Here is a 26,927-nt window from a genome sequence, read left to right as displayed (position 1 = left end):
CCTCCCACCCCTGCACCTCCACGGGCTTTGCTTCAGCTGACAGTCACCTTTTTGCTCTCCCTGTGTCCCTCCCGGCAGCCCCTGCGGGCACCCGTATCACGGTGGACCCGTGGGCAGGGACATGGGTCTTCTTGGCACCTGTGGGCCCTTGGGAAGTGTCTGCCGAGAGAAGGAAGGAGGGGCGGGCTTCCTCACTCTCCTGACCCTGTTCTGTCACCAGACCCTGCCGCTGGCAGCCTGCAAACTAATTAGGGCTTCTTCTGGATTACCTACATTTTGCACCTCTCCCTGTCTTCCTTGTCCCAGTCCTGTCCTTTGGGGCCAGGGGCCAGGGTCAGGCTCTGGCTCACCTGCCAGAAGGGAAGACAGGGTGGCTTTGTGATAGAGGCACGGACGGACGGTGCTCTGCGGGAAGGGAGCTCCGGAGACCCTTCGAAGCCAGGCTCGGAGCGTGGCCCCTGGGCTTGGGTCCGGGTCACGTGCACAGATTGTGTGAAGAATTCAGATTTAAAAAGACCTACTTTCCGGTCAGACAACTTCCTGCTACAGAGCAGATGGGGCGGGGGCATCCGAACAACGCATTTGCACACCCCAGGTTTTCAGTGAAGGCCGGGCACCGAGCCAGGCACCAGGCCAACCGCTTTCACCCTCGGGCCCTGCTCAGCCCTGCAGCCACCGGGCCGGCCCTGCCCAGGGCGGGGTGCAGCGGACGGGTGTGGCTACGGACTCAGGACTTCAGGCTGATCTCTAAGCCACTTAATCTAGAGAAGGAGGGAGTGTCACCAGGAAATCAGGAGAAACCTAAGTTCTTGGCCAGCTGAGCACAAATTCTCCAGGCAGTGGCAGCGGGTCCACCGTGAGCCCTGATTTATGCCCCACTGAGGAGGGCGCTGGCAGCAGATGAGGGCCCTAACTGCAGAAGGCCGGGGCAGGGGGGTGGAGGGGAGGGAGGGAGGGCAGCTCCCCAGAGCGTGCTTCCTGCCCTCAAGGTCCAAAGGGCTCTGGCTGGAAGCTAGAAGCTCCAGGGCTCCTGATAGCTGACCAGGGCAGGTGTCCCTCTGCTCCCTGGGGACTAGAGCTGGGAGAAGAGCCCCGGCCCCCGTGGCTTGTGTATTTTGAAGCGGAATGAGGCCCTGGGCTGTGCAGGGGACTTGGAAATGAGGACCCAGGGCTCTCTCCTCCTTTCCTCCTGCCTCCCCCTCAACTTTGCCATCACATTCATCCATAAACACACAAAGGAGGATTCCGTGCCTGGGCCCCAGGTCAAATTCCAAGGAAGGGCTTGCCCTACCCCGCAGACCTAAGGTTAGCTGGGGCTCCAAACCCTCAGATGGCTGGTGTAGGCACTGGCCTGGTGTCTTCGTGTGTGGCCTTGTTCTGTGGCCTTGGTGTACCTGGGGATGGGCCCAATCAGGTCTGCGGTGGCCTGTGGGATAGGAGAGTCAGGCCTGCAGCCTGGTGCCCACCGTGGACCTTGGGCAGGCATGAAGGGATCCCGGCTGGTGAGGTGGGCATTCTGAGGGTCCCCCAGGCCCCCTCCCATCCCCATAGGAGTACTCAGGTCTTCACAGAGACCACTCACCCCCTTGCCCATTTCCTTCTGCTCTGCTGCTGGCCCTCCCCCCCCACCCCCTTCCTCCTTCTCCTCCTCCTTTCCCCCTCCTTTCTTGCCTCATTTTCCTCTTCTCCCTCCACATTTCCACTTCTCTAACTAAGTCCTGGACCTAGGTGGGCACTGACAGCTGGCGTCAGACCTGCTGGATTCAGAGGAATGTCACTGACCCTGAGTCTGCGGCCTTGGGTCCATTGCTTCTGGGACGCACCTGCCAACGCCCAGGACACTCATCTTTCCGACTACACATCACGCACCTCTCCTCTGGAGCAGTGGGCAATGCCACAGAGTCCCCAGGGCCTTGTCCTGGACACGGTGACCATTCGGTTCCAACCTCGCCCACTCCCCTGCCATCTGGTCCTCATGCTGAGTCTTGTCCGTCTCATTCAGATCACAGAGCATCACCCGCACACCTTGCACCCATCCCATAAACGTTCCCCGAGGACCCACTGTGCACCTCGTGCCCTACCTGTCAGAACAGCGGGCAAGGGAGTTAGTGCCATCTTCAGCCGGGGAGATGGGCAAGGAGAAAGCAGCCCACAAACGAACCATGTGAGGTCTCAGGAACGAGAGCTCTGAAGAGAAATGTAGCCAACGAGCCACTGGGGCAGAGACCGGGGGAGACCTCTCTGTGGAGGTGACGGGAGGCTATGGGGGAGACCCTCCGGGGCAGGTGGAGTCACAAGGGCAAAAGGCCAGAGGGTAGAGTGGTGATCTGTGTGTTTAAGGAGCAGAGAGCGGTCAGAGTGCAGGACAGCAAGGGCAGAGGAACCTGGACATGGTGGGAGGGGCAATGGGAACTGTCATGTCTGCTGAGCAAGGTGGACGTCCCTGCTGCCGTGGGGACTGTGGTGACCTAGAGGAGGTCAGAGCCCGTGTGGGGTGAGGAGGGTGGCGGCAATCACGGGAGACTGGTTATATTGGGGGGGGGGGTTCTTTGTGTGTGTGCATGTACATGTATGCTTGTGCATATATACACTCCCCAGCTCCTGCTGCTGAAGCAATGGTACTCCAGTAACAGTGAGTACACCTGCAGCCCCCCTGATCCTGGCTTCTAAACACCACTCCCCACTACAAGGAACCAGGACTTCCCGCAGAAATGGCTGAGCTCAAGGCTGGGCAGGGAGGGTCTAAATTGAACCGGGAATATCCTGTGCCAGGGGAGGAGAAGGGCTCTAGGAATGATGGGGACATGCTTGAATGCTGATAGGAAGGCCCCACAGAGTGGGAGGGGGCGGGACCACGAATGCAGCCCACACCTGGGTGGGAAGGTATGGGCTCCCGGCTGGAAGGATTACACACAGGCTGGGAGCAGCAGAGGCCTGCATCTGGCCTGGGTTGATTAGGGTCAGGGACTGCAGGCTCTGAAGGGAGGAAGGCAGTGGGTGTGTGGTTGTTGCAACCGGGGAGCCAGGGGCCAGCTGGAAAGAAAGAGGTGGTGGTCGGGGACTATTCCACTGACTTTCCTGGGGGTGTCTACAGGCTGCGCACATAAGACCCATGTCCTCCTCCTACCTGACCCCACCAGAGGGGCTTCATTTCTCAGCGGCCTTCGCGGAGGTCGGCCATGCGTTTCCCTCCCGACACTCTTCGGTGGTCACACGTCCCTGCCCAGGCAGCCATTCCCAAGAGAAGTGCCTTGGGCTTGACCTCCCGAGGCCACACTGCTCACACCTGCCCAAGCTCCCACGAGCCCCAGGACCGGCCCCGTCCACCGGGTGGCGGGCCTCCACTCCTGGGTGAGCAGAGGCTGGGCATCTGCGGAGGCGGACCCGGTCGAGCAGGGGTCCCTCTGGGATTTGGTCAGCTCGGTTGCACCCCCAGGCCTGAGGGCTGGCTTGGGTTGGGTGTGTGCACATGTGGGTACCCGTGCAGAGTGCAGACGTGGGGTGCCGAATGCAGAGTGCAAGTGCAGGGTACTGAATGCAGGGTGCAGGATGCCAGGCGGGAGTACTCGGCACGTGTGCGGGATGCGCGTATGGGACACGGGTGTGGGGTCGAGACAGTCCCCACCTCTGGTCCTGCGGCCTCCACTCACATCCACTTGGCGGGGAAGCGAGAGGGTCGGCCCAGGCTAGCTCAGGGCTCCCCGCGCAGTCCCTGGGCCACCAGCGAGGCTGGTGCCTGGGCCACCAGGGCTGGGAGGGGCGGGGGGGGGTGCCTTCCGGAGCCCGTTCTCCTACGGCCAGCGCGGCCCCTTTAAGCCGCTCGCGCACGCTCCCGGGGTGGGCGCAGGGAGGAAGCGCGCGAGCGTGCGCGCGCCGGGGCCGCGGCCGGGCCGTGCGTGCGCGCGCGACGTGCGCGGTGACGCGGCGTGGGGTTTCCCGAGGCTGCGGGCAGGGGCCGCCGCGCCCATCCCGATGGCTGGAGGCGTCTGAGGGGCGGACGGAGGCGGCGGCGGAGCGGGAGCGGGAGCGGGAGCGGGCGCGGGCGCGGGAGTGGAACAGCCGCCGCGGGACCGGACCGAGCCTCGCCGGCGCACCTGCCCGCAGCGCCCGCGGAGCGGCCCGAGCGCGACCACCTCCAGAGCGGCGGCCGAGGCGGCTGAGGCGGCTGAGGCGGCGGGGCGCGGGCGCGTCAGGCGGGACGAGGTGAGCGCGGCAGCCCCTGCCCCGCGACCCGGGCCACGGCCCCTCCCCACAGTCGCCTGCCAGGAGCCGCCCCGCCCCCACCCTCCCCGCCCCCACCCCGCCGCGGGGCCGCGTCTTCCTGCCCCGCCCGGGTGGGGTCGCGGGCCGGGAGCGGGCGGGGACCCTGCGGGCCTCGGCTGGGGCCGGGGTCTGGGCGGTGGTCCGGTGTCCCAGGTCCGGGGCTCGGGATGTGCGGCCGGGGTCTGGGCGCTCTGGCCGGGATCAGGGTCCGGATTTCGGGCCCTGGGGCCGGGGTCGGAGGGGCTGGAGGCTAGGGTCTTGGGGCGGGGGCTTGGGACCCCGAGGCCAGGTCTGCGATCCGCGTTCTGCGGGGTCCTGGTTCCTAGCCCGCGGTCCTGGCTTCTCGGTCTGGGGTCCCGGCTCGGGGTCCGCCGTCCTGGGTGCTGAGTCGCGGTCCGCGGTCTGGGACCCGGGGTCCGGGGTCCTGGGTCGGGGTCCGCGGTCCGATCCGGCCCGATCTCACTGGGGGCTGTGCGCCGGAGGCTGGCCGGGGCGGAGGTGCGCGGGGCCGGGGTCTGCAGGCCGGCCGGGTCGGGGGGCCGCGAGAACAAAGGGAGCGGCGGGGTTCTGCAGGGGGTCGAGGTGCTCGTCCCTTGCCTCGGAGAAACGCTGTTTTAAATACACCTTTTCTGGGGACTTTGAAGTTAGTGCTTGCTGGTGACACGATGAAGAAAGGGGGACAGTGAAATGAGGAAGCTGAGGCCCGGCCAGCGGCTGCCCGCGGGTGGCAGTTCGGGGTGGATTTAAGGCAGAAACAAAGAGCTGTGCCGGGAGGACCGAACGGTGCGATCCTCGGCTATTTTCGTTTTCGCCGAAAAGTGGGAGGCAGCCCCGTCGCGAGCCCGTCGTCGTTCTCCCCTCGCCGGGCGCCGAGCCCGCGGGGCGGGGCGGGGGGCCCGGGAGGCCGGGCGGCGGCGGCGGCCCCCGCGGCGGGGCCGGGCCGGGGTCCGCGCGCCCCCGCGCCCCCGCGCCGAATGAATGGCTCGGGCCAGGCCCCGCTACAAGATGGCGCGTCGCCGCCGCTGCCATTGTCAGCCGCCGCGCGCTCCCGGCCGCCTGCGCCCCGATTGTGCTTCGGGCCCCATTTACATTATTTAGGAGGGCCAGGGTGGGAGGGAGGGAGGGAGGAAGTGACCCCGGGCTGCGTGTCGCCCTTCGTCCTGCGAGCTTTTCGGTGGCAGCGGTGGGGGTGGGGGAGGAGTTGAGCTGAAAATTCCACCCGGGTGGTGGCTGAGCCATTGGACTTTTGAAGACACCCCCCCCCCCCAGCCACCCCCCGTATTTTTCCTTGCCAATTATGTTAGGTTCAGAAGGTATTGAAGCGGGTCTTAAGTCCTTTAAATTATATAGTTAGCATACGGAAGTAGTACTGGCTGTATCTACTTAATTCCTCTTTGTGGAAGCTTTTTAGTTTGGATTGTGAGATTTCATTTACTGAAGAAAAACAGCGATGTATGAATTTTTATGTTGGGAAGGGAAGTTACTGGACATTGACAGCTACAGAATACATGCCTGAGATTGTGTGTCAACGATGTAGACCTCTTAAACTGTGGTTTTAGTTGGGGGGTGTTTTTTGTGTGTGTGTTCCTTTTACAGTCCATCTGGTAACAGTGATCTCAATATTTGATGATCAAGCAGCTGCTTATGAGATTGATTATTAACTAAGAAAACGTGTAGATTGTTTTTATGATTACCAAGTAAATGGAAGTAGTATTAGCTTTGTAAGAAGTTCCTTTTAAGTCTAGACAGTGGGTACGGTCTTTAGAGTGTTAGCAGGAAGATTTTTACGTGAATTCGTTGCTTTTGAATTTGAAGCTTTAATCTTCTTTGGAGGTAGAGAAGTAAGGTCTTAGTCTGAATTCTGCTAAGGTAGATAGAGTCTATTCTAGATTCTTCCGGAAGGTATATATTGCAACAAGAAAGTGAATAGGCAGTTCCTTTTTTGCTTCCTTACTAATATTGGGTGTGTGGGTGGGGACAGAGTTGGTGCCACCAACATGGAAACAGTCTGAGAACCTCCACACAGCACAATTGGATGGTAGCTTTTGGCTCGATTGAACTCTCTAACGACTAGAGTTGGCCAGAAGTGGAGGGCAACTGGGATGGTTCATTAGAGGCCAACTCGTCAGACCCTGTAGGGGGTGGGGGGGTGGGGGGGAGGCCTCCAGTCTTTGGTGGCTGTGAGGCCCGACTGCAAGTCTGTCCCGAGGTTAGTGCTCCCGGCCTCGCAGGCATTGTAAGTGCTACAAGGTTTTCTTAGGGAGAATTTGGGAAAGCAAAGTTAAGTTTTGTGACTGTGCCTGTGGCTTATTCCCATTTCTTTCTGCTGGGGAACCAGTGTTAGGGCTACATTTCATCTGCTGGAACGAATGTGTATGGAGGAGATCGTTCATGCAGTTTTGACTCAGAACTGACACTTTTTTTTTTTTTTAATTTTTGTTTCAATGTTTATTTATTTTTGGGACAGAGAGAGACAGAGCATGAACGGGGGAGGGGCAGAGAGAGAGGGAGACACAGAATCGGAAACAGGCTCCAGGCTCTGAGCCATCAGCCCAGAGCCCGACGCGGGGCTCGAACTCCCAGACCGCGAGATCGTGACCTGGCTGAAGTCGGACGCTCAACCGACTGCGCCACCCAGGTGCCCCTGAACTGACACTTTCTTAAATGAACACACCTATCAGACAAAAGCCTCTCCTCCAGTAAGGTACTGGAGTTCACCGCAGGGCTGTATTTAGATCACCAAAGAGGTGCTCAATCATTTAATGTCCACTGAAGAACATTCATGATACCTTAGGAAAGATTCGTTGGTTTGATATTTTGAGTTACTTCTGTTTTTTGGGGGGGGGGGGGGGGTTGAAGTTAGTTTCCTCAAATTTAATTTTAATCTCTAAACAGATTTAAAAGAGTGTTAAAAGCCTGCAGAATAATGTGTTGTCTTTTTTTAAGGACTAAAAACCTCTTCAGATTTTTTCATGCTTAGTGACTTTGATTGCAAAGCTTGAATCACCTTGGTAGACTTCTAGTGACAGCTTGAGAAAGAAAGGGACTGATTTTATGAAGAGTTAACTTATTTTTTAAAGCTTTGTTCTGTTACATTGCTAAAAATTTCTGTTGTCCATTGGTTTGATTGAAAAAGTTGTATTTCTCCAAATAGCTTTGAGAAAGGTCTTTAGGATATCTGTAGACTTACCTACCATCAGTTGGCTTTTTAGCGAATACGTACTTTAATGAGTAACACTGATTTGATTTTAGACCTGCGGTATTGGCATCTATCTTCATTGGGTTGTTTTTTTCTCTCTGCCCGTGTTGGTTTTTCTGGCTCATGTTGCTTTCCAAATTGGATTAAATTCTTACTGTCTACAGACTTTGGCTTTGAAAAGCATTAGTGGATTGGTAACAGATATCCTCAATTTTATTATCTGGGCTTGACCATATGGCATGCTATATTATTTTGAAACCCCTATTAGTGTAAGTCCAGTAAGGCAGTGAACAAAAAATCTTCAACTCCTTTAACCCTGGGAAAAATTCTGATCTCAGGTTTGCATTCATTGCTCTGTGGTTAGAGAAATTATGAAGCAGATGGGCCAGTTAAGTGTTTGGCTTTGTGAACATGAAGTGAAGGGGTAAAAGCAAGCTTAGATTGAAACAGGTCAGATACGCATTTCACAAACGGACAGACGCGTTTGTGACACTGGAAGGAAGGGCGGTCTAAGTGTGTGTGGGGGGGTGTGTATGCATTGAGTAACTCGGCATCATGTTGACTATTCTGGGGGGAAAAAAAAAGAATACCATTTCTTTTTAAAGCTATGGGTGTTGTTCCAGAACTCTTATTTAGGAAATATGGACAATCTATAGACCTTCAGATTGGTCAGAGGATTTAGTGGAATGCTAAAAGCTTTTTAAACCTTTTAGCCCTCCTGTTCTTGTGGCAGTGCCTGCCTGGCATTAGGTGCCACAGTAATCGATGGAAAGAAATTACTGCTGGCCTCCAGTGATCTAAAAAAGCTTCCCGTTTTGTAGAGCAGTGCTGTTTTCTTTTTCTTTCTCTCTCTCTCTCTCTTTTAAGACTTAAGTATCTGCTTATTTGACTTTTTGAAATTTTAAATTTTTTAAAATTAGAATTTCTGGGCAAAACCATTTTTTTTAAGTTTGTTTATTTATTTATTTAGAGAGAAAACACCAGCGGGGGAGGGGCAGAGAGAGGGACAGAGGATCCGAAGCGGGCTCTGTGTTGACAGCAAAGAGCCGGATGTGGGGCTCGAACTCATGAACTCTGAGATCGAGACCTGAGCTGAAGTTGGATGCCTAACTGAGCCATCCAGGTGCCCCTGGGGAAAACCATTTCTACACGCATGGATTTAAAAGACAGGGGGCATCTGGCTGGCTCAGTTGGTAGAGCTCACCCCTCTTGATCTCGAGGTGTGAGTTTGAGCCCCCCATTGGAGGTAGAGCTTACTTAAAAAAAAAAAAAGAATCTACTTCTGAAATCATTGTTGCACTATGTATTAACTAACTTGGATGTAAATTTAAGAAATAAAAAGTAAATAAAAGATCAAGTCAGGGTTATCTGGGGTAATTTTAAAGAGATTATTCAGTTGAACCTATATTGCCACTGATAAAAGGTTATGATTTAATAATGGCCCTCCTTCCTAGGGTGGCTGTTAGTTGACAGATGTGTGAAGCTCTTCGAGCAGCGCCTTGCCCACAGGACGCCCATTAGCCATTTCTGCTGCTGGTGGCCTTGCTTTGTAAAAATTTCCTGAACCGTGATCATGTTAGATAATGTAAGAAGACAGCTTACTGAAAGATTTGTTTTTTCTTTCTTCCAAATGGTTCCCGAGGAATATCATTAATTTGGGGTACGGAGCAAATGTGTCAGCTGTCTTTACAAATCCCTGTCATTTATTTACCACCACACCTTCTCCTGAGTCTTCTCACATTGTTTGCTTTTCTTGAAGGACTTTCTTTACCTTTATAGTAGAATTTTGATCCTGTTTGAAATTTGGATCCTATTTGAATTTTGATCCATTTTGAAAACTGGCAGAATTATTTTTTTTTAAAGATTTCACCACAGCCTGAATGATGACTTGTTTTGATTTTACAAAACTTTGGTGTCCCTTGATTTGCCAATTAATGACAGTAATAATGAAATATTTTTCACATATTCTTATGAATACTATAACTGGAAATTGGGTTTAACAAGTGCTTATTCAGTACCTTGTCTGGTAGGTGCTGAGGCTATAAACTGCCATAGAGTGGGCGTGGCCCAGGGCCTCACTGAGTTTATTGTGTGATAGAGAGCCTCACAAGCAGAAATGCAAAGGAGAAATGCACGGGCAGTGGGTTACAGGGTCAGCTAGGGTACAGTGACTGCTTCTCAGAAATAAGGTGTGTTTTAAGTTGAGACCTGAAGCACCCTATATCTGGAGTGTGTCTGCCATGCATTTGGCGGGTGGAGGGGAAGGAAGGAGTGTTCCAAGGTGGGGGAGATGGTGTGTTTCTCGTGCAGCCACCGATTGGCCTCCTTCACTCCCTGTGTCTCCACCCAGAACAGCGTCTATTGCGCGGTAGTGGTAGGTGCTCAGTGATTCCTTATCAGAATGAAAGAGAGCACGACAGCTCATCCAGGGATGGAAGTTCCAAAGGGCTGGAGGGTGGTAAGAAATGGACACTGAGAGCTCACAGTCTTAGGAAAGAGTTGCACTTTTACCTCAAGGGCTCTAGGGAGCCTTTAAAGAGTTTCAAAGAGCAGATTGAGGGGCGCCTGGGTGGCGCAGTCGGTTAAGCATCCAACTTTGAGGTCGTGATCTCATGGTTGGTGTGTTTGAGCCCCGCGTGGGGCTCTGTGCTCACAGCTCAGAGCCTGGAGCCTGCTTCAGATTCTGTGTCTGCCTCTCTTTCTGCCTCTCCCCTGCTCACACTCTGTATCCCACCCCCCCCCTCACAAAAACATTAAAAAAATTAAAAAAAAAAGGCAGATTGACCTAGTCAGGACCATGGCACGGTACTTGAGCTTGGAGTGTGTTCAGATGAGAAAGGAAGACTGTGGTCAGGGCTCCCGAATGGGGTGCTTGGTGTGGAGATGAAGGCGTCTGGACTGGGGTGGTAAAGCTGGTGACTGAAAGATGGGGCGACTGAATGGAAGGTAACAAGAGAAAGTGACCTCAGGAGTCTCTGCCCTGGGCATCTGGATGGCTGTTTGGCATTTACTGAAATAAGGAGCAGGAGCTGGGGGGTGGGGCGTGAGTTGAGTTTGAGGACACTTGAGGCATTCCCATGGCCTCCAGCAAGGGTGGCTCAGCCTTAAGCTTTCTGCTGTAAAGCTCTTCTCCCAGAGGTTCCTTGTACTGTTCCCTCCTTCATTCAGGTCTTTGTTCGTGGACTCCCTCCTCAGAGGGTGTTCTCTCATCTCATGAATCTCTACCATTTAAAAAAATCTTTTTTTTTAATGTTTATTTATTTTCCGGAGAGAGAGAGACAGAGCCACTAATCTCAACCATTTTTAACCTGCTCTGCTTTCCTAGTCCTTGTGCTGATCTCCCTGCCAGTTCTAAGCTCCATGAAGACTAGAAGTTTGGTACACTACGGTATTACCAAGTCTCTGAAACAGGACGCGTGAGAAATATTTGGATTTTGAATATGTGAATGTGGAGCAATGGAGGAGTGGTCTGAATTGGGAGGCGGGCCTTTCAGAGTTAACAGTATTTAGATGGTGATTGAAGTTTTGGAAATAAAGATTACTAGGAGCCGCGGGGGGGGGGGGTCTTAAAGTGTGATCTGTGATTTATTTTTTATTAAAATTTTTTTAACATTTATTATTTATTTTTGAGAGACCGAGCATGAGTGAGGGGAGGGAGGAGCAAAGAGAGGGAGAGACAGAATCTGAAGCAGGCTGTAGGCTCCGAACTGTCAGCACAGAGCCCAAGGCGGAGCTCGAACCCACAAACCGTGAGATCATGCCCTGAGCCTAAGTCCGATGCTTAACTGACAGAGCCACCCAGGCGCCCCAGATTTTTTTATTTTTAATTTTAATAGATTTTTCTTAAGTAAACTCCACGTCCAACATGGGGCTTGAACTCACAACCCCAAGATCAAGAGTTGCATGCTCTACCGACTGAGCCACCCAGGTGCCCCCTCAAAGTCTGATCTGTGACTCCTGTGGGTCCCGGAAACCCCTTTCAGGACCCATTCCATCAAAGCTGCTCATACAGTCATTAAGATGCCATTTGACTTTCACTGTGGTGACGTTTGCATCGACGGCACACGAGCAGTGGTAGGTTAAACTGCTAGTTCTTCAACACAAATCAGGGCTGTGGTATGAAACCAGTTAGAGTATTTATTGTAGTCGTAGTATTCTTCCTCATCATGAACTTGTGTTTAGAGAAATCCAGTTTAATATCTGATGAAGCATAAAAGTAAATATTATTATACTTTAACCCCGATACCTGTTTTCTTCCCGTCTGTGAGGCAAAATGGAAACTAGGCCTAAAGCGCGAGTGCACCCCAACTGCAACAGCCTCTCCTGGACTGTGCCACACGCAGCACCGGAGGAAGAGCTGGCAGGAAGGGATGGCCGTTTAGACAGGGGTTTTTGTATGGCAGATACTTTCTGAAAATTAACAAAGCAAACCAGATATTTCAAGGAACATTACTGACAGTATTGTTGGCAGTGATAAAATTTGAGCTTTCAGATGGAAATTAGAATTTTGGAAAACTTGATTCTGCTATCATGAGCTTGACAGCTTCCCTGTATTTAAAGACTTTTCTTGTAGGTGATGGTACTTAGGAATGTTTCTTTTTAATATTATGTAATGAAATGTGTCAACATTTGGAAGATTTGCTTAATTCAGTGAACTGGTAGTTTCCCAATGGCCTGTGTGTGATGCTACAAACTCACAGATGGTGAAAGATCCATTCAGAGCACAAATCCCACGGAATTTAAGATGTAATGGTATTAAAAATTAATTGACACAGTTTCAGATTCCACATCAGAACTTCCCTTTAGGATGCTTACCTACTTGTCAAGTTTTGATGTAGTATCAGAGAAGACTGCATGTTTATTTGAAATGGCTGTTGGGGCACCTGAGTGGCTCAGTCGGTCAAGCATCCGACTTCAACTCTGGTCACCATCTCACGGACTGAGTTTGAGCCCCCTGTCGGGCTCTGTGCTGACAGCTCGGAGCCTGGAGCCTGCTTCGGATTCTGTCTCCCCCTCTCTCTAACCCTCCCCTGCTTGCGCGATGTCTCTCTCAGTAATAAATAATAAACGTTAAAGATTAAAAAAAAAAAAGAAATGTCTGTTAAAATACTCCTTCCTTTTCCAACTATGTGTCTGTGTGAGACTGAATTATCCTCATATACTGCAACCAAAGCAAGACATTACTGCAGCAGATTGCAGAAGCAGATGTGAGAGGGGTGCCTGGGTGGCTCAGTTGGTTGAGCTTCAGCTCGGGTCATAATCTTGCAGTTCGTGAGTTTTCGTGGGGCTCTGTACTGACCGTGTGGAGCCTGCTTGGGATATTCTCTTTCTCCCCCTCTCTCCCTCCCCCTCCCCCACTTGTGCCTGTTCTCTCTCAAATAAAACAAAAATTAAACAAAAAAGAAAGATGTGAGAATTTAGCTCTCTCCTCTTGAGGTGGACGTTAAAACAGGTAGGCTAAATAAAATGTAAAATACTGCTGTCTTTTCATCAGATTACTTCTTAGTTATTTTTTGAAAAAATGTTCTTTATGGTAACATGTAATAGGCTTATTAAACGTTTTGAAAACTTTTGTGTTTTAATTTCTAACATAGTAAGTATATATAGATATAACCCACAGGGACAAAAGCCCTCTGATTTTCAGTAATTAAGAGTGTGGAGGGAGCCTGAGACCAAGCCATCTGAACAGCAGGGATTTGGAGAGCAGTGTAGTGGTTAAACCAGCTGGGCCACATCTAGGGCACTGGCCCAGGGTGACTGCGGGACTGGAGACAGGCACTGTGTCTCCCCTTTCCCTGCTGTTTGCAGCATTACAGGTGTAGGATTGTGCCTTTTCCTGGGGAGAAGAACCCAGAGATTTCTGTAAAGGTTGAAAACCCATTGGTGCAGCTTGAGAGGAAGAGAAGCTCCTGAAGGAGTGACCAGAAGTTGGGAGAATATCAGAATACAGCATTGGAACGGAGGACAGTCTTGGGTGGGGGTGGGGTGGGTTGGACAGAGTAGCAAATCTGGCTGAGAAGTAGACTGGGACTATTCAATGCCAAGATTCCCCGGGGCCGAGGAGTGACAGTGGGGTGTGGGAGGCTCTGAGGCAAAGGGGTGGAGAGGCGTGTGAGGAGGGAGGGCTCCGTTCCACCCGATTTCGGATAGAGTAGCCTGGCATTGTCAGGTGTGGAGAGGAAGGGGGCTGGAGCGGGGAGCGGCAGTGGTCTGCTTATTCTGGGGGCTGAGCGGTGCCTGGGAGCAGCTGCTGTTGGGGCCAGGAGAGACACGACTCCACCCTGGGAGAGGGACGCCTGTCAGGCGGTGGGAAAGGCTGCGCTGAGAAGGAAGGCAGAGCAGGGCCCTAGAATTTCATTTTATTATTATGAAAAAATTTGTTTTAATTATTTAGTTTGAGAGAGAGCAAGAGCAGAGGGGCGGAGAGAGAGAGAATCCCAAGAAGGCTCTGCCCAGTTAGCATAGAGCCTGACTTGGGGCTCGAACTTCTGAGCTGTGAAATCATGACCTGAGCCAAAGTCAAGTCTTCTAAGTAATCTCTGCACCCGACCTGGGGCTCTAAATTACAACCCTGAAATCAAAAGTCATATGCTCTACCCACTGAGCCACCCAGGTGCCCCTTTAGAATTTCATTTTAAGGAAGGAGGTCGATGGGGAGCCTGCGTGGTTCAGTCGGTTAAGCAGCCGGCTTTGGCTCAGGTCATGAGCTCACGGTTTACATGAAGTATGTTGGGAGAAGTACTTTAGGATTTCCGTGTTGAAATGAATTCCTTCAAACCTTGACCCTCTGGGACCTCCACTTGGCATTGCCTTGGCAGTAGATGGCCTTCCATTTTGCCCTGCTGGTGATGATCCTGGTGCTGTTAGTTCGGTTTGTGGGTGCGTCCGGTGCCAGGCACCGTGGTAAGAACTCACATCAACTCGGAGGTGGGTACTGTGAATAGCCACATTTCAAAGCTGGCTTAATGGATGGGGGGTGCAGGCAGTGGAACCCATATTTGAACCTGAGTCATTTGCCTCCAGAGCTCTTAATTCTTACACTGTGGACCCTCCAACATGAGCTGTTTCCCTTCCCCTTTCATCTCAGAAGACTTCTGTGTGGGCATCTGCTCCTTCATGTATTATTAAAGGGAAGATCCTTCCGCTTGAAAACATATTTACCAACAGTTTTATCTTTAGTTTCTTCTTCAAGGGTTCTGTTCGACCTTCAGACATGACTAAATGACCAAGTCTGGTTTTTTTTTAAGTTTTATTTTTATTTAAATAATCTCTACGCCCAACATGGGGCTTGAACTCATGACCCTGAGACCGAGAGTTGCATGCTCTTCTTACTGAGCCAGCCGGGCGCCCCTAACGTGACTAAGTCTTATATAACTTAACCCCCTAGTTAATCTTGGTATCTTCTCTGGCCACTCCTCAGGCAGGCGATCTGTTTCCACTGCTTCAATTCTGTATCCTGTCCTCATCCTCTGAAGATCTTTCTTCCCATTCCCGTTGTTTTTATAAAGATGCCCTTTTCAGTAAATCCATTTTAATCTTTAACTTTTGCATTTTATTTTATTTTTTTATTTTATGTTATTTTTATTTGTTTTTACAGTGAGTGGGTGACCTTGTGAATGCAAGCCGGGGAGGGGTAGAGAGAGAGAGGGAGGGAGGGAGGGAGGGAGGGAGAGAGAGAGAGAGAGAGAGAGAGAACCTTAAGCAGGGGCTCCATCTCACAACCCTGAGATCATGACCTGAGCCAAAATCAAGAGTGGACGCTTAACCAATTGAGCCACCCAGGCACCCCGAACTTTTACATTTTAAAAATAAAATGTTTAGTATGTTTATTATAGAAAATTAGGGCTATAAAATGAGGGAGAATATGATTTCCCTATCAGGAAATAAGATTGTTATATTTCATTTGTTATGTATTATTTATATTCATTTTTGTAGAAGTTTATTCATTGTGGGGGGAGAGAGAGAGGGAATGTGGGTGGGGGAGGGGCAGAGAGCAAGAGAGAGAATCCCAAACAGGCTGACGCGTGGGGCTCAATATCATGAACCATGAGATCATGACCTGAGCTGAAATCAAGAGTCGGCTGCCTAACCAGCTGAGCCACCCAGACACCCCTATGTATATTATATTCATACGTTTGTTTTGTGTTGTTCACACGTAGAAGTGCAGAGATGTTTTTCCCCCAGATTGGGGATCACTGCATGGATATTTTCATCCTAATTTTTCTACTTTGTTGCATATTATGTGTATTTCTGAATGTTACTCGTATTTGAAAACATGAACTACATGGCAAAGATTGTCCTTTCTTTCCACTGCAGATTAGCTCTACCCATGTGTTGGACATCCTGGTTCTGCTGCTGCTTAGCTTTGAGGCCTTGAGTGAGTTACTTCTATCGCACGTTCTCATCTTGGGGTACCTGGAAGGCTTAAATGAGATGGTGCAAACAAAACGTTCACCCTTCTGCTTAGCAGGTGCGAGAACTGGCACGTTGGCGTCCAGTATCACTGCTGCTTAGGATGTTTGGCCCCTTGGCTTTTCCCCTTTCCTCATGTGCTTCTCCAGGCTGCCCGTGCTCTCTTGTCTCTGTGGTTGCCGTCTTCATTAAGGTTTTCAGGGCTTCCTCTGCTTGGCTTTCACATGTTAACTCCATTGTTTTCCTGTGGGTGCTATGACAAATGATCGCAAAGTGAGGGGCTGAAACCACAAATTTACTCTTACAGTTGTGGAGGCTGGAAGTCTGAAACCAAGGTGTTGGCTGGGCAGCTTCCTCTGATGCTTCCTTCTAGCTTCTGGTGGTTGCCGGCAATCTGGTTCTGCCTCTGTCTTCGCTTGGCCTTTTCGTCTGTGCTCTTAACGAGGTTTCCAGTCATTGGATCAGGGCCCACACTAATCCAGCATGACCTCACTTGAAACTAACTAATGGTATCCGCAAAGACCCTTTTGCAAATAAAGTCACACTTACAGGTGGATAGTAATTTTTAGGGGATACCGTTCCAGAACCCACCGCAGTTACCTATAGCTTCATCCTTGACCCTGTTCTCCTTGAGGGTTCCTAACTCCTTCTTTGCCACATCTTTACCCTCCTTTCATGGCCAAACTTGTAAACTGAAGTCTCCGTTGCAAGTTGCAGAAACCAACACAAGAGAACTTAAATGGAAAGTTAAATGTTTTATAAGGATTCTTGATGTCTCTCACAGAACCAAAGTTCAAGAATAGAGGTGGGCTTTTCAGTCAATGTGGAGTCAAGGGATGAAAAAAACATTTGAGAATCTGTCCATCTCATTTCCATTTTCCTTGTTGGTAAGCACCTCTCTGCTTCTGCTTCAGGTAACAGTGCACTCCGAAATGGTCTTACTTTTTTTCCCCCCGTTTTTAGTATATTCTGCCTCTTGGCATTGAACTGGGTTGACCAACACCACCTCTTTGAAACACTCTCCTCTCTCAGTTCCTGGCTCCTTCGTACCTTTTGTTTGTGCTTCTTGATTTCCTTCCAGGTTTCCTCTTTTACCTGGCCAGCATGTTCTCAGTTGTCTGGCATTTCTCAATCTTGAGTCTAAGATTCTTTCTGTTCTTTGGCTCTTCTTCGGTGATCATGTCTGTTCCCATCTGTTGTCTTTTTTTTGTTGTTGTTTTTTGTTTAAGTTTGTTTATTTTGAGAGAGAGAGAGCAAATGGAGGAGAGGCAGAGAGAGAGAGAGCGCGCTATCTCAGGCAGGCTCTGTGACGTCAGTGCAGAACCCGACGCGGGGCTCAGACTCATAAACTGAGATCATGACCTGAATTGAAGTCATCCGCTAAACTGACTGAGCCACCCAGGTGCCCCCATTGTCTTTTTTTTTCTTTTTTAATGTTTATTTTTGAGAGAGAGAGAGAGACCGAGCACGAGTGGGGGAGGGGCAGAGAGAGGGAGACAGAATCCGAAGCAGGCTCCAGGCTGTCAGCTGTCAGCACAGAGCCTGACGTGGGGCTTGAACCCACAAAACGCGAGATCAGGAGCTGAGCCGAAGTTGGATGCTTAACCTACTGAGCCACCCAGATGGCTACCCCAGTTGTCTGTTTTAAAGGCTGTTTACTGATGGTTTTGATGACTTTCAAATTTATCTCTCCAGCCTTTCTGACCTACAGACCCATCCATCTGCTTGTCAGCCCCACATCTCCATTCCTTTTGCCGTTTTCAGTGCTGAGTCACTAACCCTTTTAGGTCTCGGTTTGAGTGTCACCTCCTCACATAGGCTTTTCCTGGTCACCCCTCTTCCTAGTCACGTTGATTGGCCACACTTAACCACCTTTATGGCATTTCATCTCATATAGTGACAGAATAGTGAAAGTCCTGCCTCTTTTTTTTCCCTAACTGGCCCAGGTTGGAAGTAGAGGGCACCTCCATTGGGCTGTGTATGTGGCCAGGGCTGGTTCTGTGCATCTGACTCCCTGGAAGTGTCCATCGGTTCATCTGTAAGCCCAGGACTCGGGGATTTTAGACCAGTGCCCCAGCGAATCTGCTACACGGTCAGGCTTGGGGACAGTGGCCTATGAGACCATGTAGCCAGGACCTGAAGTTCTGGGCGGTTTTCTCAAGAATGGGTAAGAGAGTTATTGGCAAGACTGGGGGTCTCCTGCTGATGGGATTTGGGTTTGGGGTGGCTGCTGTGGACCCGGAGAGATGAGATGGGGGTGGGGAGGGCATCTCCCAGGCATTGGTGGAGTCAGCCCAGGAGTCTTGGTGCCAGATGCTGATTGGGAACGCGGTGAAATCGCGCTTTTTAAATCAATAAGTGGCCATCATGCTCTCTTTACATTTTCTTAAAATAAAGGAACTGACCAACACACATTTCCTGTCACTTAAAACTTGACATATTCAGGAAGAGGCTGAGCTTCTGAGGAACAGGCTGCACTCTGAGGAAGTTCCCTTAGGCTGTGAAAGAAGGGCTTTAAAATAGCTCTTGTAGTCCAAACATTTTGCTCCCAGATTTAGATAAGGCGAACTTAAAAACAGTAATAAAATTGAAAGCTTCTAAAATTGTTGAGATTAATTAATTAATTGTAAGTCAGTGGGTAAACGATTCTTTTTTTAAGTTTTTTTTTTTAACATGTATTTCTTTTTGAGAGACAGAGAGACAGAGCATGAATGGGGGAGGAGCGGAGAGAGAGGGAGACGCAGAATCCGAAGCAGCTCCAGGCTCGAGCCGGCAGCACAGCCCGACGCGGGGCTCTAACTCACAAACCGCGAGATTGTGACTCGAGCTGAAGTTGGACGCTCAACCGATTGAGCCCCCCAGGCACCCCACGATTCTTTTTTTTTTAACAGCAGAACAGCCTTGTAGGAACTTCTCTTGTTCCTGTACCGATTCAAAGAACTTGGGGCTCCTGGGGGGCTCAGTCAGTTGAGCGGCCGGCCAACTTCAGCTCGGGTCACGATCTCGTGGTTTGGGAGTTGGAGCCCCGCGTGGGGCTCTGTGCTGCCAGCTCGGAGCCTGGAGCTGCTTCGGATTCTGTGTCTCCCTATCTCTCTGCCCCTCCCTTGCTCCTGCTCGCTCGCTTGCTCGCTCTCTCTCAAAAATGAATAAATGTTAAAAATAAAAACAAAGAACTTAGCAACATGTAGGTATTTATATAATATACCTCTTGACTCTGTGTTAGGGTTTTTTTTTTTTTTTTTTTAATGTTTATTTATTTTTGAGACAGAGAGAGACAGAGCATGAACAGGGGAGGGGCAGAGAGAGAGGGAGACACAGAATCTGAAACAGGCTCCAGGCTCTGAGCGGTCAGCACAGAGCCCGACGTGGGGCTCGAACTCACGGACCGCGAGATCGTGACCTGAGTCGAAGTCGGACACTTAACCAACCGAGCCACCCAGGCGCCCCATCTATGTTAGTTTTTAAATGGCCGAACACGCGTTGGTCTGCAGCAGTGAGCGCTCTGGATGGAAGAGAGGCTGCTCTGCTCCTGGAAGTGGTACGTTTCTCCATCTCCAGTACGAGCTTTTTCTACTTTGCTTTTAATTTTGATCTTTCAGATCAGCCTTGTACGATAGAATTCCTTTTCTGTGATGGGAATGTTTTATGATCTGCGTTGTTCGGTATGGTAGCTCCTAGCCATGTGTGGCTATCGAGCACTTGAGATGTGGCTCAGGTGACTAAGAAACTTTTAGTTTTATTTAGTTTTAATACAGTTAAGTTTAAAAAAACCACATGTGGCTAATAACAACCCCTACTGGATAGCACAGTCCTAGACTGAGTGTCTGGGCTGCCATTAGTAGAAATTTGGGAGGTTTGAGGAAAAGTCTCCGTATATGGAGTGAGAATTTGGGAAATTAAAGTCCTTTCAGTACTTGTGTTTAGCAACCCTTGCCTGTCTAGTTGGGAAACTACATCGTGTGAATCTTGGAGTGCTTGTCAGATGCGATGAATGTATGTTTAAAAGAATAGTTCAGGGATGCCTGGGTGGCTCAGTCAGTTGAGCGTTCAGCTCTTGATTTCGGCTCAGGTTGTCATACTGCAATTTATGGGATCGAGCCCCTCATCAGTCTCTGCGTTGACAACGCAGATCCTGCTTGAGATTGTCTCTTTCTCTGCCCTTCCCCCACTGTCGAGCTCACATGCACTCTTGCGTGCTCTCTCTCCCCCTCCCTCTTAAGATAAACATTAAAAAAAAGAATAGTTTATATTGTATATAGAATTGGAATTTTGCTAGTCAAATTTACTTTTTTTTAATGTTTGTTTTTGAGAGAGAGATTGAGAGAGAACGTGAGAGGGGAAGGGGCAGAGAGAGAAGGGGACAGAGGATCTGAAGAGGGCTCCACGCTGACAGCAGAGAGCCGACGCGAGGCTCGAACCCACAAACTGCAAGATCACAACCTGAGCTGAAGTCGGAGGCTCAACCAAGTGAGCCACCTAGGTGCCCCCAGTCAAATTTACTTTTAAATATTTTACACCCCCCCTCCCCCCGTTTTAAAAAATATACACAGTCCCTAAACTTGCTGTACTTAAAGTATCTGGGATCTTGGTTTTGGCTAGTTTTAGCTATTTATGTCTTCCTGTGGTCTTTGGAGCTCACCCAGAAGCTAGGATTTGAGTCTCTGTTGGGGGTCAGGCACTGAACTGAAAGGGCCCTTGAGGTACTTTGGTTTTGCATCTGTCTTGTTTCTCCTGTGGGAACAGAGGAGCAAAGTCCTTGTGGGTAATCTTTGCAGGATTGGGTAGAGGCCACCACGAGTGTCTGTTTCACTAACTCTACTTTGGCGATCGAGGAGGAAAAGAATACGTAGGTATCAACCCGGATCTGAAGTTAACAGAAGACTGCACAAGAAATGCGCCCAAAGTAATGAATCCTTCCTTCCCTTGTGGAAGAGCCAGTCCCCCTCGAGGTGCAGACAACATTCTGCTCTTGCTTTTTGTCTGGAGACGTTTGTAGTTGTCACAGCTTGGGGTGTGCTATGGGACTGCTACTCCACATCAGAGGGTTGGGCAGCTCAAGATGTCAGCAGTGCCAGTGTTGAGAGCTCTGACTTAAACTGATATGCCTTCTGCAGTGACGAAAAATTCATCATGGCGTACGTTAGTTACTTATGCTGCACGACCACAAACTACCCTCCAATGTAAGGACGTAAAACAGTGACCACGCGTTCACCTTTGTGCTAGGGCAGGGCTCAGCCAGGAGAGCTCGCCTCTGCTCTGCATGCTGTCGGCCGTGCCCACGGTTGCACTGGCAGTCATCTGGCTGGTGGGCTGGGGTCTGCGCTTCCTGGGCCTCACCGGCGTGGACTTCTGGCCAGGGTGCCTCTGTTCTCCGCGTGCCCTCTCCAGCAGGCCAGCCCAGCCGTCCTGTGGCTGAGTTTCAAGAGGGCAGGAGCAGAAGTTGCTAGGCTTCTTGAGGCCATGCTTAGAAGTCACACAACGTCACCTTAGCTGCATTTTGTTGGTTAAAGGCAAGTTACAAGGTCCAGTCCACACTGTAAGTATAGGGAAATAGACTCTGGATCTTGATGGAAGGACTTGCAAAGAATCGGTGCATTTTTTTAAAACCCACAGATCTTTCGATAGAGTGGCATTTAGAATTGCCTGCTTTAGGATGTCCAGTTAATATTAAGATTTCTGTGGAATGAATTCTAAAAATGAACATTAATTTGTTTCAATTAATTTAGCAAATATTTGCCAAATACTGTGAGCAAAGACACTGTGCTTGTTAATAAGTACTGGGCAGTAGTTTCTGGTTTTATTCTGATGGCGGAGACAACAAATTTCTACCATTGTGGTGAGTGTTGTCGGATACTGGATGGAGAGGGGCGTGGTTTAGGGCAGTTGGGGAAGACCTTCCTGAGTGGATGCCACCTCAAGGGTGAGAGGGAGCCAAGTAGGTGAGGGTAGAAAGAAGTGATCGCAGAGTTCTTGAGGTGGGGAGGACGCCTGGCCAAAGGGAAGTGCCCAGGGAGCAGAGTGGTAAACGTGCACGTTGGAGGGAACATGTCCTCGGTCACCAGTTTGCCCAGAACAGGTTGCAGTGTGCGCTTGGCGGGCCGTGGTTCTGTCTGGTCAGTGCCTTTGACTTTCAGAAGCGCCCTGGTGTGGACGGTGCAGATTGTGGTTACCACACCATGGAAGAGAGTTTGGATTTTTCCTTGGTGCAGCGGGAAGCCATTGAAAGAGTTTAAGCAGGAAGTGACAAGATGTGAATTTTAAGATTGTTCAGATTGCTGAATGAAGAATGGATTGTTGGGGGAAAAAATAGAGGCAAAGATCATTTAAAGGAGGCACTTTTTTTTAAGTTTTGTTTTTTGTTTTTTGTTTTTGTTTTTTAGCACTTATTCATATTTGAAAGGCAGAGAGAGACAGAGTGCGAATGGGGGAGGGGCAGAGAGAGGGAGACACAGAATCTGAAGCAGGCTCCAGGCTCTGAGCTGTCAGCACAGAGCCCGACGTGGGGCTCGAACTCACGGACTGCGAGATCATGACCTGAGCCGAAGTCAGCTGCTTCACCGACTGAGCCACCCAGGCACCGGTAAAGGAGGGATTTAATGAAAGATGATATGCCTTGGTTAAGGGTGGAGTGAGGAGGTGGGAAGAGAGGGGTAGATTTCAATCTGCTCTGGAGGTGGAACCAGCCAGAGTGCTGGTGCTGGTGCTGGTTGTCTGGGCGAAGGAGCAAGGGAGAGAGTTAGGCTGCCTCCCGAGTGTTTGCTTGTAGACTTCAGGGTGGTGATATGGGCCACTGGGATGTGGCCGCATGGGTGGGGCAGGTTTGCTGGCTGTCCAGCGGGGATCAGGAGCTCTGCTTGGAACATCTGAGGTTCCGAATGGCCGCAAGGCGAGCGAGTGCTAGCTCATCAGTGTGTTCTCCAGGAGTCCAGTCTGGAAGTCAGAGATAGATGCTGTCGCCCGTGCACGGGATTGGCGATGGGAGCAGCAGTGCCAGCCATCAGCGGTCTGAAAGAGGCATGCACAGGGGCAGCTCTTCAGTAAGCAGGGTGGGTGGGTAACTGCTCTGAGAGAGTGTGTTGAAGGGTCTCTTTGACTGAAGGACCGCAGGTGCTCGGTGGTGAACCTGTGAGGCAGAGCTGATTGGGGTGAGTTGGAACATGGGAGGTGAGGAAGGAGACGCCAGCCATGGAGATGGGGTGGCAAGAAGCTTTGCCATGGAGGGGCAGCGGGAGGGCTTAGGCGTGTTGGAAGGTCAGGTGGGCCCGGTGGAGAGTTGTATTTTTAAATAGGGAGACTCTAAGCTTCTGTTTATTTGGGTGCATGCGAATCCCCCAGGGTCGTGATCAGTGCAGACCCTGACCCAGGCGGTGGGTGCGGCTGAGGCGGGGCTCTGCCAGGCCCCCCGCCAGGCTCCTCAACGCCTCCCTTGCTGCCGTCCCTGGGCCGTGTGCTGAGAAGCCACAGTGGTGGAGGACGTTGGTACAAGGGAGAGAGGCGGTCGCAGAAGGCTGACACCCTGGGAGCCAGGGGTTCTCCTCCATCGGTACTGCCTCAGGCCCGTCTCCTCATCTGTGCCGGCCGTTTGGTTGGCCTTTCACTTCAGCTGCTCTCACGGCTTTAAAATTTGTCCTAATCAGTATGCTACTCTGTCCAGTTGAGCAAGTTAGCTGTGACCCAGGACACATGATCGACCGGCTTTCAGCAACTCTTGTGAGGTTAAACAGCAGTTTGACTTAGTATAAAATTTAATTTGTTTGCTAACCGAGCAGTGGGTTGAACCAGTTACCTTTTAGCAAACAACACTTTAGTGTCATTTCAGCAGTTCTCCTGTGCGGGAGTCTGCATAAAATGCCTGCCAAGCTCAGAATTTGAAGGTTTGGAAGAGACAGAGTGACATCAAGAAAGATGGTTTTGAGGGGTGCGTGGGTGGTTCAGTCAGTTGAGCGTCTGGCTCTTGATTTTGGCTCAGGTCATGATCTCACAGTTTGTGGGTTCAAGCCCTGTGTCAGGCTTCGCGATGACAGTGCAGAGCCTGCTTGGGATTCTCACTCCCTCTTTCTGCCCTTCCCTCCCTCCCTCCCTCCCTCCCTTCCTCTCTCTCTCTCTCAAAATAAATAAATACAATTTTTTTAATGTGAAAAAAAAAAAAAAGAAAGATGGCTTTGAGGGGCGCCTGGCTGGGTCAGCCGGTGGTGCATGCTACTGTTGGTCTTGGGGTCGGTAGTGTGAGCCCCACATTGGGCATGGAGCCTACCTTAGAAAGAAAAGAAGAAGATGGCTTTGATTGGGAGGGAGTGGGATTGGATTTCAAACAAAACAAAAGATTTTTAAATCTAAGACTCCCAGCAAAGCAGCATGACAAGTGGGTGCAGGTTAACTTAGATACTCCCTGATGAACTGAATATAAGTAGCTCTGAGGCTTTATACGTAGTGACCTGTTACAAAATCGGGGACATTCTTGGGGGAGAAAGTTTTGAGGGTAATTGGGTCATCTGGAAGAAGAGGCAGAAAGGAGGAACCAGCTACATGATGAATAACTGTGATTAGACAAACAGGTTCCTCTCACTGCCACCCCCTCGTCTTTCCGGCTCATTAGTCCTGTGAGTGAGACGGCCGAGATTCACCAGGGGGGGACGTGGGGACAATAAGAAAGTTCCAGCTCCACGCACCTGTGCTGCTGCTCCTGCCCCTTCCTTTCACCTTATCCTACCGTAGAGATCCCTGGGAGGATCAAGATGCCTGTGGGGCCCCAGCCACAACTCATGCCTGTAATAAACCGTGTGGTTGCTTTATAGTGAAGTTCTGTTTTTAGTGCTATTACAAAACTCAGTAACTTGAGTCCTGAGTATCAAATAATGAATAGAAAAGACAAAGCAGTGAAGGTTCATGACAAGGGCCATGAGTCCTTATAAGATGCTTTTTTGCAAATAACTTAACTCTTTTATAGAAACTAACTTTAAAGATAATTTTTTGAGTTCTTAGGCACGTAGACCAATGCCATTTTCTTTTCTTTTCTTTTTTTTTTATGGCTATTAGGTCTGAACCTTTTCTTTTTATAAAGAGAAAAGTGTGTTTAAGTCAGTTGTAAGACTATATGAAGAGCACTTAAGCAGCATTATTGAAGACAAGAGAGGACTTGAATGGGTGTGAGTGCAGAACTTGAATGCGGGTTACCTGCGTACACATGCTGACGTATTTTAAAGATGTCACTTATGGGGGGGGTGGATATTTGAGAGGAGCCTGTTCTATGAAGATGAGGGGGGAAAGTGTTCTATTTGATACAGATTTTAAAAGTATTATAAAGCATAGGTAGATGGAACAGAATAGGCTAGATGACAACCTGTCGCCTTATGGGAATTTACTTCACGATTAGTGTGGCGTCTTAAATGAGTTGGGAATGGCTGGATTTTAATGTGAAAGATGTTGGATCAAGGGGCAGTCTGCTGGGAAAAATAAAGTTGAAAACTCCACACTCCACAGCACATACAGGTTCCGGGTGGATTAAAGGATTAAATGTAAAATTAAAAACATGAAAGTACTAGAAAAATATTGGGGGATATATTTTATAACCTTAGAGGTGGGGTGTGTGAGGAAAGGATTTCTTGACCTGACACTAAGGCTACAAGCCATGAAAAGATTATCTGCTGCAGTACTCAGAACCTGTCTATATCAAAAGACACCCGATGGACGACCTTTGAACTGAGGCTCCAAAGCAGACAAATTGGAGAAAATATTAGAAATGTATATGATAAAGGGTTGATATCCTTAGTATAAAAGAGAAAATTTCAAAATAAATTATTCTGGCAATTTCATTTTTAGGAATTTATCCAAAGGAGAAAATAACAGAATACTTATATTACAACGTTAGTTATAAAAACAGTATTAAAAACAGTCTCTGTTAGAAACCATCACCTTGAATTTGGAGGTAAAAGAAAACATTTGTCAATGGTGACTAGAATATAAACTCAGTGAGGGCAGAGAGCTCCATGACATGTGCTCTGACACGGTAGTATGTCTCTGAATATTTGGGGAATGAATAAATGGTTGAATCTCCCTGCCTATCACTAGGGATTGGTTACATTGAGGGACACTCACAGAATACTGTGCATCTGTTTAAAAAACATGTAAGGTGGCCCTTTTTTGTCACGAGGAGATGGCCACAGTGCAGTAAATTGGGAGGAGGGGAGAAGGATTATGTATAGTGTCATTTGACTCATTTGTGAGAAATTATGCACCTGCGTATCGAGGTCTAGAAGAAACACATGCCCCTTTTCACCCCTGTGGGTTGATGGGGGCAAGGGACACGTTATATAGTAAGGGACTGTTTTTTCAGTATTTTTTGTGGGAAATTTACCAACATCATGATAATTAGGGAAAAGAAATGTTCATTTTGGAGGAAATGTAACGAAATATAATGACTTAACGTTTGAACGTATTAGAAGCCTCTCAAAGGTAGCGTAACTGAAGTAAGCGTATTACAGAAATCTCAGTAGTTTGAGCTTTTTTTATTGAAGTGTAATTGACTAAGTTCACCTTTGAGGTAGATGATTTTTACTGGTGCTGTAGTCTGCTCCTTCATAGCATCTTATGTTCCTGGTTTGCTGTTTTTTCCTGCATCTTTTCATTTTTTGTAAAAGATTTAATGCCACGGGTATTGTTATAATTGACATAGAACAACTGCAGTCTAAGTGTTTTTTATTAAGAATTTATGTTTTTAATTAAAATGTTTATTTTATTAGAGAGAGAGAGAGAGAGAGAGAGAGAGAGAGAGCATAAACGGAGAGGGGGAGAGAGAGAGAGAAAAGAAAGAGAATCCCAAGCAGCTCCTGGCTGTCAGTGCAGAGCCTGACACGGGGCTCAATTCTGTGAACTACAAGATCATGGCCTGAGACTAAATTCAGAGGCAGATGTTTAACTGACTGAGCCACCCAGGTGCCCCTTTTAAGATTTTATTTATTTTTTATTACTTTTTAAAAATTTTTAATGTTTCTTTATTTTAGAGACAGAGAGAGCACTAGTGGGGGAGGAGCAGAGCGAGCTGGAGACAGAATCT

The 26,927-nt window shown here is 49.5% G+C and overlaps 1 protein-coding gene across 4 annotated transcripts in view; it reads left to right on the top strand.

The window, feature by feature from the left end:
• Nucleotides 1-3,951: 3,951 nt before the first annotated feature.
• The window catches only part of GNB1 (G protein subunit beta 1), an 89,472-nt gene continuing 66,496 nt past the window's right edge, over nucleotides 3,952-26,927 (top strand). Inside the window, exon 1 of one of the 4 annotated variants that reach the window (XM_043573560.1) lies at nucleotides 3,952-4,203. The gene's annotated coding sequence lies outside the window, so the exon portion shown is untranslated. Of the gene's footprint in view, nucleotides 4,204-4,282; nucleotides 4,417-19,147; nucleotides 19,413-26,927 lie in introns of those variants that run through there. The other 3 variants (XM_043573558.1, XM_043573562.1, XM_043573559.1) reach the window with 3 other exon arrangements.

This window comes from Prionailurus bengalensis, chromosome C1 (genome assembly GCF_016509475.1).
Source record: "Prionailurus bengalensis isolate Pbe53 chromosome C1, Fcat_Pben_1.1_paternal_pri, whole genome shotgun sequence".
Classification (NCBI taxonomy): Eukaryota; Metazoa; Chordata; class Mammalia; order Carnivora; family Felidae; genus Prionailurus; species Prionailurus bengalensis.
This window is presented reverse-complemented; position numbering and strand designations above follow the sequence as displayed.